Raw genomic sequence first — 8,962 nt, 5'->3', positions numbered from 1 at the left:
CCCAAGGCCTAGGCCAATGGCAATTAATGAAGCATTTGAAGAGAGAAAGAAATTTAATTTTAAATTAAATTATATTCTCTATTTGTTTTATTATATTTATTATATATATTTTATTAAACTCTTGATCTGATTAAGATAAAAAACTTAATAAATAAAATACATAAGCCACGCATGGTGGCTCACGTCTGTAATCCCAGCACTTTGAGAGGCCAAGGCAGGTGGATCACCTGAGGTCAGGAGTTCGAGACCAGCCTGGTCAACATGGTGAAACCCCATCTCTACTAAAAATACAAAAATCAACTGGGCGTGGTGATGCGTGCCTGTAATCCCAGCTACTTGGGAGGCTGAGGCAGGAGAATTGCTTGAACCAGGAAGGTGGAGATTGCAGTGAGCCGAGACTGCAGTGAGCCAAGATCATGCCACTGTACTCCAGCCTGGTGACAGAGCAAGACTCTGTCTCAAAAAGAATAAAAATAAAATATATATAACAGAATCAAGAATTTAGGCAAAGTAAGGATTCTGCAAAACATGCTTTTTGAGCTCCCAGCACCTCACAAGAATGTAACTCCCCACTGATTTACTAAGATATATGATATGTCTAAGCTGAAATTTGGGGAGAAAAAGATCACTTGCAATCTCTGTGGGAAAGAACAGGTGTTCGGCCTCTAACCACACCTGTGAATTGGGCAGGTCACCATTAGACCACACATAACTCCCCAGTGGGAATTTTCCAGAGCTCATTGAACCAAGGAGTTGGAAGAATCAATGAGCAAGTGTAAATATAATCATATTTATGCTGATCAATATCAAGTGCAAATATCAATGTCAAGCATAAATATAGTCATGATTTCTGAAGTTATTCAAAAATTGAAGCTTTAAGTTTCTATTGTTTCCTTTGCAGTACAAAGCTCAGGATGTGTCTAATTATCATTCTTTTGTCCTCAAAGTTCAGCATTTAGGAAGTACTGATTAAATGATAAACAAACTTTCCTAGCCAAAGAATAATGGTTGCTCTTCACCTGTACTTCAAATAAATACATCTGCTGCTATACAAATGCAGACTCAAGTCAGGTGTCCTAGCCTTGTGTTCCTAGCAAATGACAAGACCTTTTCCCAACACTTTAAATATAAAAATATTATATTTTGGACCACGATATCCCTGGAATTTTGGAAACATATATAAATTCCAGAACAATCCTGACAGTTTGCTTAACATTGCTTAAGCCTAAGCAATGTTTAAGCAATGTTTAAATCCCCCTGACAGTGAACATTCAGGAAATGTTGAAGTTGAAAGACACCACTTTAAATTCAGAATCTGAAATAAAAACTTGTGAATAGTGCTTCAATGAACATAATTTTTTTTTTTAATGAAATGAAGGCTGGGCGCCATGGCTCATGCCTGTAATTCCAACACTTTGGGAGGCCGAGGCGGGCGGATCACAAGGTCAGGAGTTTAGGACCAGCCTGGCCAAAATGGTGAAACTGTCTCTGCTAAAAATACAAAAATTAGCTGGGCGTGGTGGCAGGTGCCTCTAATCCCAGCTACTCGGGAGGCTGAGGCAGAAGAATAGCTTGAACCTGGGAGGCAGAGGATGCAGTGAGCCGAGATGGCGCCACTACACTCCAGCCTGGGTGACAGAGCAAGACCCTGTCTCAAAAAAAAAAAAAAAGAAAGAAATGAAAACAGAGTCAGTTTTTCAGAATAATTCAGTTAACTCACGCTAATTTTCTCATTAAATTATTCAAAGTTAACCAAAGCATATCAATACTCTGCCTATAACTTGGCCACTTTTGTAGGAACAAAGTTAAACTGTTACATGGTAGCCTTCTTTTATTATTTTTATTTTGTGAGATGGAGTTTTGCTCTTGTTGCCCAAGCTGGAGTGCAATGGTGCGATCTTGGCTCACTGCAACCTCTGCCTCTCGGGTTCAGGCAATTCTCCTGCCTCAACTTCCCGAGTAGCTGGGATTACAGGTATGAGCCACCACGCCTGGCTAATTTTGTATTTTTAGTAGAGATGGGGTTTTCCCATGTTGGTCAGGCTGGTCTCAAACTCCCAACTTCAGGTGATCCACCACCTTGGCCTCCCAAAGTGCTGGGATTACAGGCGTGAGCCACCACACCCAGCCCTTTTTTTTTTTTTTTTTTTTTGAGATAGGGTCTCACTCTGTTGCCCAGGCTGGAGTGCAGTGGGGCGATCTTGGCTCACTGCAACCTCCACCTCCTGGGTTCAAGCAATCCTCCTGCCTCAGCCTCCCTAATAGCTGAGACTACAGGTATGCACCACCACACCTGGCTAGTTTTTGGATTTTTAGTAAAGGCGGGCTTTCCCCATGTTGATCAGCTGTTCTTGAACTCCTGTCCTCAGACGTTCCACCTGCCTCGGCCTCCCAAAGTGCTGGAATTACAGGCTAGAGACACAACACCCTGTCTATGGTAGGCTTCTGTATTCTGGTTGGTAGCAGCTTTCTCCAACAAGCAACGGTGACAAAAAAATCTGGGCAATTTTCACACTTAGAGGTCTCTGATCAGGTAGCCAGTCCCCATTAACAAGACCTGGGCATTCATACTATTCACTAATGATTCGTTTCCACCTCAAAAATGCTGTTCGATTTTACCCATACTGCAGACTGTGCACTCTCAACTTCTCCCCAGAAATCATGGTCATATCAGGAGTCGGGCATGTGGCTCACGCCTGTACTCCCAGCACTCTGGAAGGCCACGGCAGGTGGATCACTTGAGGCCAGGAGTTTGAGACCAGCCTGGCTAACATGGTGAAACCCCGTCTCCACTAAAAATACAAAAATTAGCCAGACGTCGTGGTGCACACCCGTAATCCCAGCTATTCGGGAGGCTGAGGCAGGAGAATCACTTGAATCCATGAGGCAGAGGAAGCAGTGAGTGGAGAGTGCACCACTGCACTCCAGCCTGGGCAACAGAGTGAGGCTCCATCTCAAAAAAAAAAAAAAAAAAAGGTAAAATAAAATAAAAAAGGGAAAGGGATGCTATCAAAAAAGGTAAAAACAAAGCAAGGAAACATAGATGCCATTGGAGAGAGTTAATTTCATGGGGAAGGGGTTCCACTGTTAGTGACTGTTTAGTAGATAACTACTTTAAAAATGAGAGAATACTTCACATTTTAAATGGAGGGAACATTTACAACCTGACCTTCAACATTCGCTTAACTCATCTCCCTCTTCTACCACATTATGTCCTGGAACTTCATTAGAAGCTCCAAAAAACGGGCCCGGCACGGCGGCTCATGCCTGTATCCCAACACTTTGGGAGGCCGATGAGGGCAGAACACCTGAGGTTGGGAGTTCAAGACCAGCCTGACCAACATCGAGAAACCCCTGTCTCTACTAAAAATACAAAAATATTAGCCAGGCGTGGTCGTGGGCACCTGTAATCCCAGCTACTCAGTAGCAGCAGTAACAGGAGAATCGCCTGAACCTGGGAGGTGGAGTGGTAAGCCGAGATCACACCATTGCACTCCAGCCTGGGCAAAAGTAGTGAAACTCCATCTCAAAAAAAAAAGCTCCAGAAAATAACCCCAAGGGAGACCAGGCAGAAGCCCTGCCCACCAATCCCTATTGTCAAAGCCACACTTACTAATTATTAATAATGGAAGCTAAAGTGAAATGAACTCACCTGTCCCTGAAAGCCCATAGACCCAGGCCTAAAAGCTATCCACCAAACCAAGGAAGGCGTGCAAAGGGTCAAAGCAAGGGCAGGACCTTGGTCTGCTTTGGTTCTAAGAGTGCAACCTGCATTAGAGAATGTTAATCTCACAGTGGTTCCATTAACTTCTTTGAACTATGAGGCAGCTTCCCAAATGCAAGCAATCAATATAGACAAAATTCAAATGTGAAATTCTTAAAACACACATTGTCCTGGTTTACAATATTATTGTTCAGCAGATTTTTAAACTTTATATAAATTACATCATACTGTATACTTATTCTTCAGCAACTTGCTATTTTAAGGTCAACTTTACATTTTTAAGATTTATTCATCTGTTATCCCAGCACTTTGGGAGACCAAGGCAAACAGATCACTTGAGCCACAGTTTGAGACCAGCCTGGGCAACATGACAAGACCCCATCTTGACAAAAAATTTAAAAATTAGCCAGATGTGGTAGCACACACCTGTACTCCCAGCTACTTGGGAGGCTGAGGTAGGAGGATCAATTGAGCCCAGGATGTCTAGGCTGCAGTGAGCCATGATCACACCACTGTACTCCACAGCCTGGGCGACAGAGTGAGACCCTGACTCCAAAAAAAAAAACCAGGCTGGGGTTGGGGATGTTACTCATGATGATATAAGCAGTTCTTCCTCAGCCACTGTAACAACTAAGTAACATTCGACAGTAGGAATACATACTTTCTTCACTCAATCTCCTGTTGGTGAGAATTTAGATCATTTCCTATCGGTCACTAACACAAAAACAGGATTAGAACTAAATGTCTACTTCAGTAGTGAACTTTTTGCCAGCTGATTCAATAGCCAATTATTGAAATACGGGAAATTCTATAGCCTATGAGCTTTGAAATCTCTGCGGGCCAATTGTTTAACTCTCCCTACACCTCAGTCCCCTTATTTGTAAAAACGAGTTAATAAAAAATTACTTCATGGCTGGGCACGGTGGCTCATGCCTGTAATCCTAGCACTTTTGGAGGCTGAGGCGGGTGGATCATGAGGTCAGGAGTTCGAGACCAGCCTGGCCAACATGATGAAACCCATCTCTACTAAAAATGCAACAAGAGCGAAATTCTGTTTAAATTAAAAAAAGAAAGAAAGAAAGAAAGCTAGGCGTGGTGTTGGGCACCTGAATCCCAGTTACTTGGGAGGCTGAGGCAGGAGAATTGCTTGAACCCAGGAGATGCAGGTTGCAGTGAGCCAAGATGGCACCACAGCACTCCAGCCTGGGTGACAGGGTGAGACTTCATCTCAGGGGAAAAAAAGAAAAAAAAATTACTTCATATGTATGTTGAAAAGACTAAAGAGCATAATTTAGAGCATTTGGCTGAATGTGCACACGGTACACATTCAACAAATGATAGCTACTATTAGCATCTCTTTTCAATCAAAATGATTTAAAACATGGCAAAACTCCATCTCTACAAAAACTAAAACTAGCTGAGCATGGTAGTACATGCCTATAGTCCAGGCTGAGGTGGGAGGAACCCTCGCGACCAGGAGGTCAGGGCTAGTGAACCATGATCATAGCACTGCAAAAGCTAATAATTAAATTATTGTAGCAGAGATTTTAATGTATAATCAGTAAGTTAGTTTTGAGAAGACTAAAAAATAAAATGTTTCACCATTGTAGTGAGTACAAGGGAGGAGGTTACAGAGAGGACCTATAATTTGGAGTATAAATCCATTTACATGGCCAGGTGCGGTGGCTCACGCCTGTAATCACAGCACTTTGCAGGGCTTAGGTGGGTGGATTGCTTGAGGTCAGAAGTTCAAGACCAGCCTGGCCAACATGGTGAAACCCCATCTGTACTAAAAATACAAAAAATTGGCCAGACGTGGTGGTGCATGCCTGCAGTTCCAGCTACTCAGGAGGCTGAGGCAAGAGAATGGCTTAAACCTGGGAGGTAGAGGTTGGAGTGAGCGGAGATCAAGCCACTGCACTCCAGCATGGGCAACAGAGCAAGACTCGTCTCAAAAATATAATAATAATAATAATAAAAGGCATTATACACATAAGAGTGTAACTGCTTTGGTAAACTAAACCCTCTTACGGATAAACATATTCAGATCAGTGGCTCATGCTTGTAATTCCAGCACTTTGGGAGGCTGAGGTGGGTGTATCACAAGGTCAGAAGTTCGAGACCAGCCCGAGCAACATGGTGAAACCCCGTTTCTACTAAAAATGCAAAAATTAGCAAAGGCATGGTGGCACACGCCTGTAATCCCAGCTACTTGGGAGACTAGGCACGAGAATCACTTGAACCCAGGAGGCGGCTCCAGCCTTTGCAATAGAGTGAAACTGTGTCTCAAAAAATAAAAATAAGATATTTCAGTTTCCTTTACAAGATATCTGTTCAAAATATTGTGTGTATTGTGCATTTACAGCACATTTCAATCCTAAGTAACCCAATATAAAGTGGCCCATGCCCATGTGTGAGAGTGGCTTACTGTAGTAAAGTTTTAATCTATACCTTTTCAGAAAGATTCCTGTTTTGTTTTTGTTTTTTCTTCCTCCACCGTGTTTTTAGAAAAGAATTCTTTATCAATTCAGCTCATATGGTCTCTATGCCTTTTCTTAAAGTAACTATCTGAGTAAGAGCACTCACAAACTTGAGTTCTTCCCAATAAAAAGATCACAATTCCATAATTTTACTGGAATTAAACATAAGGGAGGAACAAAAAGCAGGAGAATAATAGCTTACAGATTACGAGACACATTCTTGAACATTATTTTCTTTCAACCTTGCCAAATCTCTATAAGGCAGACCATTTGCAAATGGGACCAGATTCTGGAGGACCAGAATTAAATGACTTGTCAAGCGTTACATGGTAAGTGGACCCAATTCCCTGTCTCCAAACTTTACTGGCTGGACAGCTGTACAAACACAAAAAATAAGTGAGCTCCACATCTTCGGCATCGATCTATCCCACTGACTTAAAAGGAAGGGTATTGATAGGCACTAAACTTCTCCCCATTTGCACCAGAACCTAAAATAAGGGCTTTAAAAAAGGCATCCAAATCTACACAAAACCCTAAGGAAAAAAACATAGCAATGGTCATGCAAATACCAAGGCAGATCGGTCCCGTTTCTCAAAAAACTTACCAAGTTGGCTCACCAAGGGGAGCAAAGTTTTAAGTGAACAAATTAAATCCCACTTTGGCTTCCCCAACCTCATGTATTCTTGTTAAACTTTAACAAAGCAAGTAAATTCAGACTGCTGGCTGTTCAGTGTAAGGATAATGATTAAATGCTGTTAAGTAAAAATGCAGTTGTAAGAACTAGAAAATGCTGAGCCACTGTCTCAGAATCACAAAGTTCTAAATGCGAATTCACTATGAGAACATATATACAGATTTTTCTCTTTAACTTTAAAAACGCAATCGGAAAGAAAATACATCCTAATGTTATTAGTGGTTACCTCTCAATAGTAGAGAGTTTGTGTACTTTTAGTTCCTTTTTTGAAAATTTTCTCCAATTTTTCTACAATGAATATGTTAGCTTTATAGTTACAGAAATATTAATGCATGGCTTAAACTTATTACGGTTTTATTAAATGCAGAAGAGAGCTTAATACAATTTCTATTCAGCTGTAGACACAACTATTTTTCTGATGGGAAACCCATTTTATGTGACCTCCTTGTGATAGTGTATATTGGTTTTCATCTATGGTTCCTGGTTCATACCTCCCATGACTCTTGTTACAGTCTTTTGTTACACTGGTGGGGCGCTTTAGGTCTCAGAAGCAGTCCTCAGAAAACAGAAATCTCTCTGACACTCTCCTGCCCCTCCTTTCATCTGCTCCTTTTTCTCCCCAAGGCAGGACTCTAATCTTCCCCTGCTTTTCCATCTTGAAGCTGGCTGTAAAGAAATTCTCTGGGCTGGAAGCGTGGTTCACGCCTGTAAGTCTAACACTTTCACAGGCCAAGTCGGGAGGACAGCTTGGGACCAGGAGCCCGAGACCAGCCTGAGCGATATAGCAAGACCCAGTCTCTACTAAAAATTTTTTAAAAGAGGCCAGGCATGATGGCTCACATCTGTAATCCCAGCATTTTGAGAGGCCTAGTCGGGCAGATCTCTTGAGGTCAGGAGTCCGAGACCAGCCTGGCCAGCATGGCAAAACTCTGTCTCTACTAAAAATACAAAAAATTAGCCAGGCGTGGTGGCAGGCACCTGTAATCCAAGCTACTCAGGAAGCTGAGGCAGGAGAAGCACTTGATCCTGGGAGGTGGAAGTTGCAGTGAGCCAAGATAGCACCATTGCACTCCAGCCTGGGCAACAGAGCAAGACTCTGTCTCTAAATTAATTAATTAAAATAAAAATAATTTTGGCTAGGTGCAGCGACTGACGCCCGTAATCCCAGCACTTTGGGAGGCCAAGACAGGTGGATCACTTGAGGTCAGGAGTTCGAGACCAGCCTGGCCAATATGGTAAAACCCTGTTTCTACTAAAAATACAAAAATTAGCCAGGCATGGTGGCACAGGCCTGTAATCCCAGCTACCCCGGAGTCTGAGGCAGGAGAATCACTTGAACCCGGCAGGCGGAGGTTGCAGTGAGCTGAGATCACGACACTGCACTCCAGCCTGGGCAGCAGAGCAAGACTCTGTCTCAAAATAAATAAATAAATAAATATTTTAAAAAATTATCTGACCTCCGTTGTCTGACTGTAGGTCGTAAGACCCCCATAAGAAGGGGTCCTGCCCATACCCTGGAGGAAGGAATGCTACAGAGAGAGGCCAAGAAAAATCTGAACAGATAGGCATTGCTGGGTTTCCCCTACTCCATGCTTCAATTATGTTTACCCAGTGAAGTCTCCATAAAAAGCCCAAGAAAATGGGGTAGGGAGAGCTTCTCAATATCTGAACACACGGAGGTTCCTGGAATGTGGTATGCCCCTTCTCAAACCTCACGTTATGCATCTCTTCCTCTTGTATCCTCTGTAATATTCTTAATAATAAACTAGTAATAAACCTAAATAAGTGTTTTCTTGAGTTTCGTGAGCTGCTCTAGCAAATTAACCAAACCAGAGGAGGGGGTTATGGGATTCCCAATTTATAGGTGGTTAGTCAGAAGCCAGGGTAAAACAATCTAGGACTTGTGATTGGCATCAGAAGTGGGGGCAGTCCTATGGGATCTGACACTATCCCCAGGTAGACAGTATCAGAATCGAACTGGAAGATGCTCAGCTATTGTTTGATGCAGAACTGATTACCCCACACATTTATTTGGTCACAGAAATCTTCAGTGTTGATTGCAGT

General features: G+C 42.5%; 1 protein-coding gene across 1 annotated transcript in view; it reads right to left on the bottom strand.

The window, feature by feature from the left end:
• Positions 1-6,953, bottom strand: part of INADL (InaD-like (Drosophila)) — a 475,627-nt gene extending 468,674 nt beyond the window's left edge. Inside the window, exon 1 of the mRNA XM_011988948.1 lies at positions 6,809-6,953. The gene's annotated coding sequence lies outside the window, so the exon portion shown is untranslated. The remainder of the gene's footprint in view (positions 1-6,808) is intronic.
• Positions 6,954-8,962: the final 2,009 nt, after the last annotated feature.

This window comes from Mandrillus leucophaeus, unplaced genomic scaffold (assembly GCF_000951045.1).
Source record: "Mandrillus leucophaeus isolate KB7577 unplaced genomic scaffold, Mleu.le_1.0 Scaffold341, whole genome shotgun sequence".
Classification (NCBI taxonomy): Eukaryota; Metazoa; Chordata; class Mammalia; order Primates; family Cercopithecidae; genus Mandrillus; species Mandrillus leucophaeus.
The sequence above is the reverse complement of the archived record's forward strand: the minus strand, read 5'-3'. Positions and strand labels throughout refer to the sequence as shown.